At 31.2% G+C, this 7,911-nt stretch overlaps 1 pseudogene; it reads right to left on the bottom strand.

Annotated features, from left to right (window-relative positions):
* Positions 1-431: 431 nt before the first annotated feature.
* Positions 432-7,420, bottom strand: LOC131635052 (uncharacterized; annotated as a pseudogene).
* Between the last annotated feature and the right edge of the window lie 491 nt (positions 7,421-7,911).

Below are 7,911 nucleotides of genomic sequence, written 5' to 3'. Positions count from 1 at the left end.
CCAAGTAATTTGTTTGGTACTAATTTATGAAATTTCCTACCTAATGTTATTGAGTAAAGTTTATTCTTAATGTTTTTATATATTGATGAATTTTTAAATTGATTCCAAGTTTTGAATGCTTACTAATTGTAACTTTTACAACTCAATCTAACTTTATTGTTCAACAAATAATATTTCTAGTCAGTGTACTATTTGAATATGATTGTAAGAACTAGATTACCGACTCGTGCTTCGCATGGGTATGTTAGAAATAATTTTATTAATAATAATTGATATTTATTTGTTATTTGGATATAAAATTATTTTGTAAGCCATATAGATTATATTTGCAATTATACTATGAATTATTTAATGAGAAAGTCAATAAATTAGAAAATTAAATTTTATGATAATTTAAAATGTATAAATTTGAAGAAAGAAAAATTAAGTAACTAAAGAATATTGTTAAATATTTCTTTGTAAATTAAATTTGATGTTGTATCTAAATCTTCACATTCATCATTAGTCACCAATATATTCAACCCTTTTTTTTGAAGTAACCCTTGATATGGCAACATATAATTGTCCATTAGAGAAAATAGGTTGTGGTAGATATACTCCAACATGTTTGAGTGACTGCCCTTGACTTTTATTGATAGTCATTGCAAATGAAACAACTAAAGAAAATTGGCGCCATTGGAATTTGAAAGGGATTCTTTTATAAAAAATAGTCAATGATAACCTTGGGATATAAACCTTTTGACCAATATTGCTTCCCGAAATGACCTTTGTTTCAACGACGTATTTTCCCATTTTTGTAATTATTAATCGTGTTCCATTACACAAACCTAAAGACTGCTCAATATTTCTCAATAATATTACTAGTACTCCAACTTTTAATCTTAACTTGTGATTTGGAAGTCCAGAAGAAATAATTGTGTTTAAAAATTCAGAAGTGTGTACATCGTCCGGGATGTCAACATTTGGGTTTTGATAATACAGAGGATCAAAACTCAAATATATTACTTCTTTTCCACTTATTAAATCCAGCATATAATTATTGAGTGAGTCAACAATGGTATTTTTAGGAGCTAATATAGCCCTATTTGAAAAAAATGTCTGGTCAGTCATATTTTGAAAAAGATTTGGATATGTGTTTTGAATAATAGCGGCAAGTGGATCACCAAAACTTGGAATAAGAAAATTGTTTGGTATATTGATTGTGATATCTACATCATTAATTTGCCCAATACTTCCATCACCAATTCCCAAAATCCACCGAGAAAATTCCGTTCTTTCATCAATGTCAGACGTTGAACTTCCAGCTATAAGCCTCATGTTTGTAGTTAATGTAAGAACTTCACAAAAATTCCAAAGATAGGAAGAATTTATAGTAACATGAACAACGTCTTGTCTAGTTCCTTTAGGTATGACAAGAAGGATTTGGTGAAAATCTCTACCCAAAGCAACTACTTTTGCACCAAATGGTATATCCAAACTTCCATTATTATAAGATCGAAGAATATCCCTTAAAGTGCGAACAACAGCTTCAAAACAATGCTTAAAATAATAGTTATCACTAATTCACCAACAAAAATTGATTATTTGTGTTTGCAATGCATAGAAAGTAGTCTGATGATGTTAGATGTTTCTTTTAGTACAGTATATGCTGTTTCTTCTTTCTTCTTGGAAACTTGTATTAACCGTGAATACGTTGACATAACGTTTTTAAATATTAGTTTGAACATTTTGTGAGGGTGTCATTGAGATGGGATTTAAAGATGACATGGAAACTTTTAGTACATAACTTTTTTAAATATTAACCGTGAGTAAGTTGAAATGGGATTTAAAGATGATATATAAAATTGTCACTAAGATTTGGATAGTATTATAAGTAGAGTTTTATGAAACAGGGTTTAAAGATGTCATTGAGATTTAGTCAATTGTTGAGTTTCATCTTGAGATTTAGATATTTTGGTCTCTTGTTGAAGCGGTAAAGCGGCAAGCAACAAAAGTTTTGGAAGTATTTATCCGGGAATTTATCGTCTCCACAGGGACTAGTGCATTGAACTGCCGTTCAACAGTTTCCAAAGTTATGAGTTTGGATTGAATTAGTAAAGCATAAAAATGGAACAGTAAATAATAACACAAAAGAATTCATTCTTCGGAAAGATAAGACTTATCAAGCCTGGTATATAATCTACTTCTCACAAACTTAAACTTATCGACCAGTTACAATCAACCTATAATACTCGTCAATGTCATCCGACATCGCTCACACCCTAAGTCATTTCTAACCCAAAGTAGAGAGAACTACTATATCATCTTGGCAACGATCTCTCAGCACACCTCAACAACATAGCAGACATCCATGTCAATCGTATCGACGATCTCTCAACCAACACAACCAACACGAAAGCATTCTATATAAGCTAATCCTAAAGAAAAATGGATGAAATTGGCATGGGAGCACAAACTCCCCAGAACCAACCACACAAAACCTAAAATGAACTAAAATAGAATATATACAAAGTTTTGCCCCGACACGCTCGCCCGACGAGCCAATTGCTCCGCCCGGTGAACGACTTTATTCTGGCCACACAGCTTGCGCCACATCAACAAATGGGCAAAAATATCTTCTTTTGCCCGACGAATGAATTGCTTCGCTCGACGACTCCTTATTCTTCCGCCAGACGACTAAGAGGCGAGCCAAGGCAGAAGCAAGACACTTGTTTTCCACGCTCGCCCGGCGAGCCAGTTGCTCCGCCGGGAGACTCACACCAGTCTACAACTTTTTATTTCTTCAATTGCTTCTTCTTTTATTGATCCAAAATTGCATCCTTGAAGCTTTATTACTCAATGCTTCATAAATGCTCAAATACCTATAAAATAAATGAAAAACTATTAGTCGGTACATAAATGAATTAAAAACTCGATTAAACACAAAATCTACATATTTATGTAATATATACTCAAACTAGTCTAAATTAAGGACAAAGAGAAGATAAGTGCCGCAAAACTATACACAAAAATAACTACAATTTGGCACTTATCATCTCTTTCAACCTATCTTTTTAATGATGAGATTTGGATATATTGGTCTCTTTCAACCTATCTTTTTAATGATGAGATTTGGATATATGGGTCTCTTTCACACATGAGGATTGGTATCTTTTAATTTGAGGTATTGTTAAGCTGGATCTCATGCTCAACTATATTTCCAATTTCGTTTTTGCAACACACAGAATTAGGTGAGTTAATAAAAATATATAATTCGATGATAATGCAATGATGTACTGTTGAGGAGAAAGCGGGAAAAATATTGATGCTAACTCGATGATAATATACATCCATTAGTGAGCACAATGAAGTTGTGAGCTACTGTTGTTGTTGTGGAAATAAAGAAACAATGAAGTTAAAGTCCCACATCGGAAGATATTCTTAAAATCTAAGGGTTTATATACCTCTTTCACACAATGAAATTTGAATTGATATTGGACTGTATTGTGAAAGAATAAGGGCTTCAGGCCCAATACTATTATTTTAATAATTAAATTACATAAAAAATTAAATACATTATCGAAAAAAGAAAATTAAAAAAGAAAAAATAACAACGTAACTATTTCCAATACACTTAAAAAAATTAAAAAATGTTAATAAAAATTAAAATATTAACTGTAAAAAAATATAATATATAATTAAAAAAGAAAAAAGATTAAAAAATTCCATATGAATTAAAAAATAATTAAAAAATAAAAAATACCACGTGGAGAATACCAAAATAATTTGAAAAAGAAAAAAAATTCCAGCAAGACTGTCAGCTCCATTAAAAATGGAATCTGTACATTGCAAGGAGGGGATCACAATTTTTTTCAGGGGCTAAAACTAAAATTCGCTAACATTACAGGGAGAATTTCTATATTTAACCCTTTAAAATAATAGCTTCAAAATGATGAATAGGTATCTCCGCAGCATTCACTTTGAATAAGTTTGTAGATCCTATAAAATTAAGCTTGTACTTATGGTTTATTGTTCTGAATGAAACATCATTCAGAGCAACCAAAAACTTTTCAAACAAAATATGAAGAACCTTCTAAAAAATTTTCCTTAAAATATGGTTAGAGATTTTTTTAAATTGTTGCATGAATTTTTTTACACTATTCATAAATAAAAGAAAAAATAAACATATTAGTTTATATATATAATAAAAGAAAATTTTAAATCATATAGAGTAATATAAATAGTATCTTTTCATCCAACAAAAGCATATGGAGACTTCCATTCTCCGTTGGATTTGTGCGATCAGGTATAATCCATAAATGTATTACTCGAAACTTCAAATTAATTTCAATTTTGCCACCCAAAATTTCAGATACAGGAGTTATCATGGAAGGAATACCTACAAACAAAAAACATAAATTTAATCATGTACAAATTACAAAATACAGTAAAGTGATAATATATTTTTAATACTAACTATTGGTAGTCATTTTTCTTAATTCAGAGAGATACATAAATGATGAGATGATGAAAGTAAGATAATAAAATATGTATTTATAAAGAACAACCAAAATACAAATATATAATGATGAAAGTAAGATATTTAATATGTATTATCTATATTTATATATTATTATTACTATTATTATTATTATTATTAATATGGGTGATTTAAAATTAATATTATTATTATTATATAAATATTATTATTATTATTTTATTATTATTATTATTATTATGTATATTGCTAATTGCATTTGTATTTGTTATTATTGTTAGATGAATATTATATTATAATTTACTATTTACATTATTATTATTAGATGAATAATTTTCGATTACAATTAATTGGCCTCAAAAAGTTTTTCGCTTACCGTTAGAACATTATTTTTATTTGATTGTTCATCTTTTCATAATATTTAAAATCATCATTAGTTAAAATAGATTTCAATTATTATTTAAAAAGAAGTTTAAATAAAATTAAAATTCTAATTGCTTCTAATAAAAATATTTTGTAATTTAATAACTTGTATATTTCAAAAATATATTTAGAAATAATTTACTATTTATACCACCAATATTATTTATATTAGAAATAATTCATTATTTATATTACCAATATTATTTACATTAATATATTATTATTATTCTATTAAAATTTATATTTATATTACCAATATTATCTATTAATAACACGTAAATGTATTGCATTTATAGCTTGATTTACTTAATTTATTTTCCATTTTTAATCTAAATTTAATTACTTTGTATTGGTATTACACTGGTATTTGTTTATTTTGTAGGTATCTATTTATTTGAAGACTTTATGAGAAAATGAAGAAAAGGGGGCACAAAATAGCAAAAAGGGAACAAAAAGAGAACAAAAGAAGAAACCAAGCCCAATCCCAATGGAGTCTCACACGTGGTTCACTTGAAGAAGCATGCAACGAACGACATTGCAAAAATCCATGACGAACGACACCCCCTAGTGATGAACGACATGGATGCCTTTTAGGGCTTGACGAACGACATGCATGTCTTAGGCCTTGACGGATTGAGACGCCCGTCTCTCTTTTCCTCATTCCTTTTCTGCCACGTCATGAATTAGGACCAAATAATATGCAACTGAGACGCACGTCTCAAAGACTTCTTCAATTCCCCCATTTTTGTGGCACGTTCCAAGTCAAAATTCATTATTAAGTGGGCTACATTTCAGGAAGACTAGGACCACGATTGAGGAAATGGAAGTTAGGAAGCAAACACTATATAAAGAACCGAATGTCTGTGTGAAAGGGGTAGAACCATCTTTTGTCCCAGACATAGTTTTTTCTTGAGCATTATTTTCATTCCAACATTTTATTTCCAGCAATTGTTTTCTATTCCGTTCATCTCTTCTCACAACAATTTCTACACCGGAAATTGTTGTGAACCTTTAACTGGTCTAACCTTACGTTAGATTCAAGTCTTTTATTTCCTTCTTTATTTTCTGTTGAATAATTAATCAAAGAGCAATCCAACCCACCTGTGGTGGAAGGTTCTTGTATTTGAAGATTCAAGTTTAAATTCAGTATTTCAGGTTTTTATTTATAGCTTTTAATTTATATTCTGATTATTGTATGATCGTTATTGTATGCCGATGAATATATATGAAATTATGAACCTAAATCTTTTATGCATGTTTAATTCAAATAGTATGTGTAGTTAAATCGACCTGGTATCGGTATGTAAATTAATCTAACCGAAGGGATCCGAAATAAACTGGCCTTAATAATGTTTTATTGAAAATCACCTTTTTTTTGGTTTTAGTGTCTAATTGAATTTATAAAAGTTTATAAAATCAACAGAGCGAAAGTTTGAGATTTTAGAACTGGACTAAGGTTAGAAATCAACAGAGCGAGAGTTTGAGATATTTAACCGGATAGTAGACACTGGACATTAGTTTTAAGGACAGCGGGAGCGTATTAGAACTAATTAGATGTTTATTTATTTTCAAAAAGTGTTTTTAAACTCGGCGGGACAGTGAGAGCGTACGTCAGGGGATATTAGCATAATCTAAGTCAATAAAGCGAGAGTTTGAGACAAGGGTTTTAAGTGAATAATATTTACACGAAAAAGGCATTTTATTAATTATGTTGTTTTCAAAAAGCGTTTCTAAATCTGATGGGACATCGAGAGCGTACATTATGAGTTAGGATCGTATTCTAAGTCAATAGAGCGAGAGTTTGAGAGGAGGGCTTCTAAACTGACATATTTAATAAAGGATTTTTGATTTGATTAAAAACCTGGCCAGTGGAACTTCAGATTTCCTAAGTTAGACGAATTACATACCGGTATCCGTTTATTAATATTTTATCTAGATTTAGTATTATTTTCCCCTAGAACATAATTAAAATATCGCTAGCCTTAGCTTTACAAAGCAACAATAGAATACAGTAGGTTGACATTGGTCCCTGTGGATTCGATATCTTTTAAAACTACACGTCAGGACTGTGAACTTGCAATCTCCCGATTTATAGACACGTAAAGTCACGGTCAAGTTTTTGGCACTGTTGTCGGGGACCAAAAGTCAATATTGTTATTCCGTTGTTGCACCGTATAGACTAGGGCGTTCTATTTTCAACTACTATGTATCACCCATATTTCTCCTACAACCCCCACTCCCAGTATTTCGAGGAATCACCTGAATCCTATAAATCCGACCTCGAAATACTATGTGAGAATTTCAATGTTGCGCCACCAATTCATTCTCACCCAAATTACCTCTGCAACTCCCAATCTTAACATTTCGAGGCACCACAAGAATCCTATAATCCAAACCTCGAAACATTAATTGGGGATTACAATTCAACATTAGCTTATCCTTAACCGAATTTCCTCTACCATCACCTCGCCCAATATTCTGAGGAGTCGCAAGAACCCCAAAATTCCACTCTCGAAACATTAATGGAGGATATGAATGCGACACTAAATCGCTCTAGGCTAGAAACGATGATGATGGAGCGCTTTATGGAAACACAAAATGCGACGTTAACCCACCTTGAGGAACCGCAAGAATCCCATAACTTCAACCTCGCAACATCAATGGAGGATTTCGATGCGACACTAACTCACTCTTGGTTGGATTCTATGATAGAGCACTTTATAGAGGCACAAACTGTCCAAAATGATGAGATAAGAAATGAAAGCTTTCAAAATAACGAAACCCTTAGGCAGCTGAACAATGCGGTTGAGTCCCTCGCGACTCACAACATGGCCTTAGAGACCCAAATCTCCTTGCTTGAACAAAAATCTCTAAGACCCTTCCTTGAGGAGCATGTGGATGCAACCAGTAGTGAACAACAAAGTGAAAATCCTAAGGAGAGTGACAACGGGTTTGAGGAGAGTAACGATGAGTTCGAGGAGAGTTCCAGTGAGAAAAGAGTAGAGATTGAG

The sequence above is a fragment of the Vicia villosa genome, unplaced genomic scaffold, assembly GCF_029867415.1.
Source record: "Vicia villosa cultivar HV-30 ecotype Madison, WI unplaced genomic scaffold, Vvil1.0 ctg.001416F_1_1, whole genome shotgun sequence".
NCBI classification, from domain to species: domain Eukaryota; kingdom Viridiplantae; phylum Streptophyta; class Magnoliopsida; order Fabales; family Fabaceae; genus Vicia; species Vicia villosa.
Note: the sequence above shows the minus strand (reverse complement) of the source record. Positions and strands in the feature narration are given on the sequence as shown.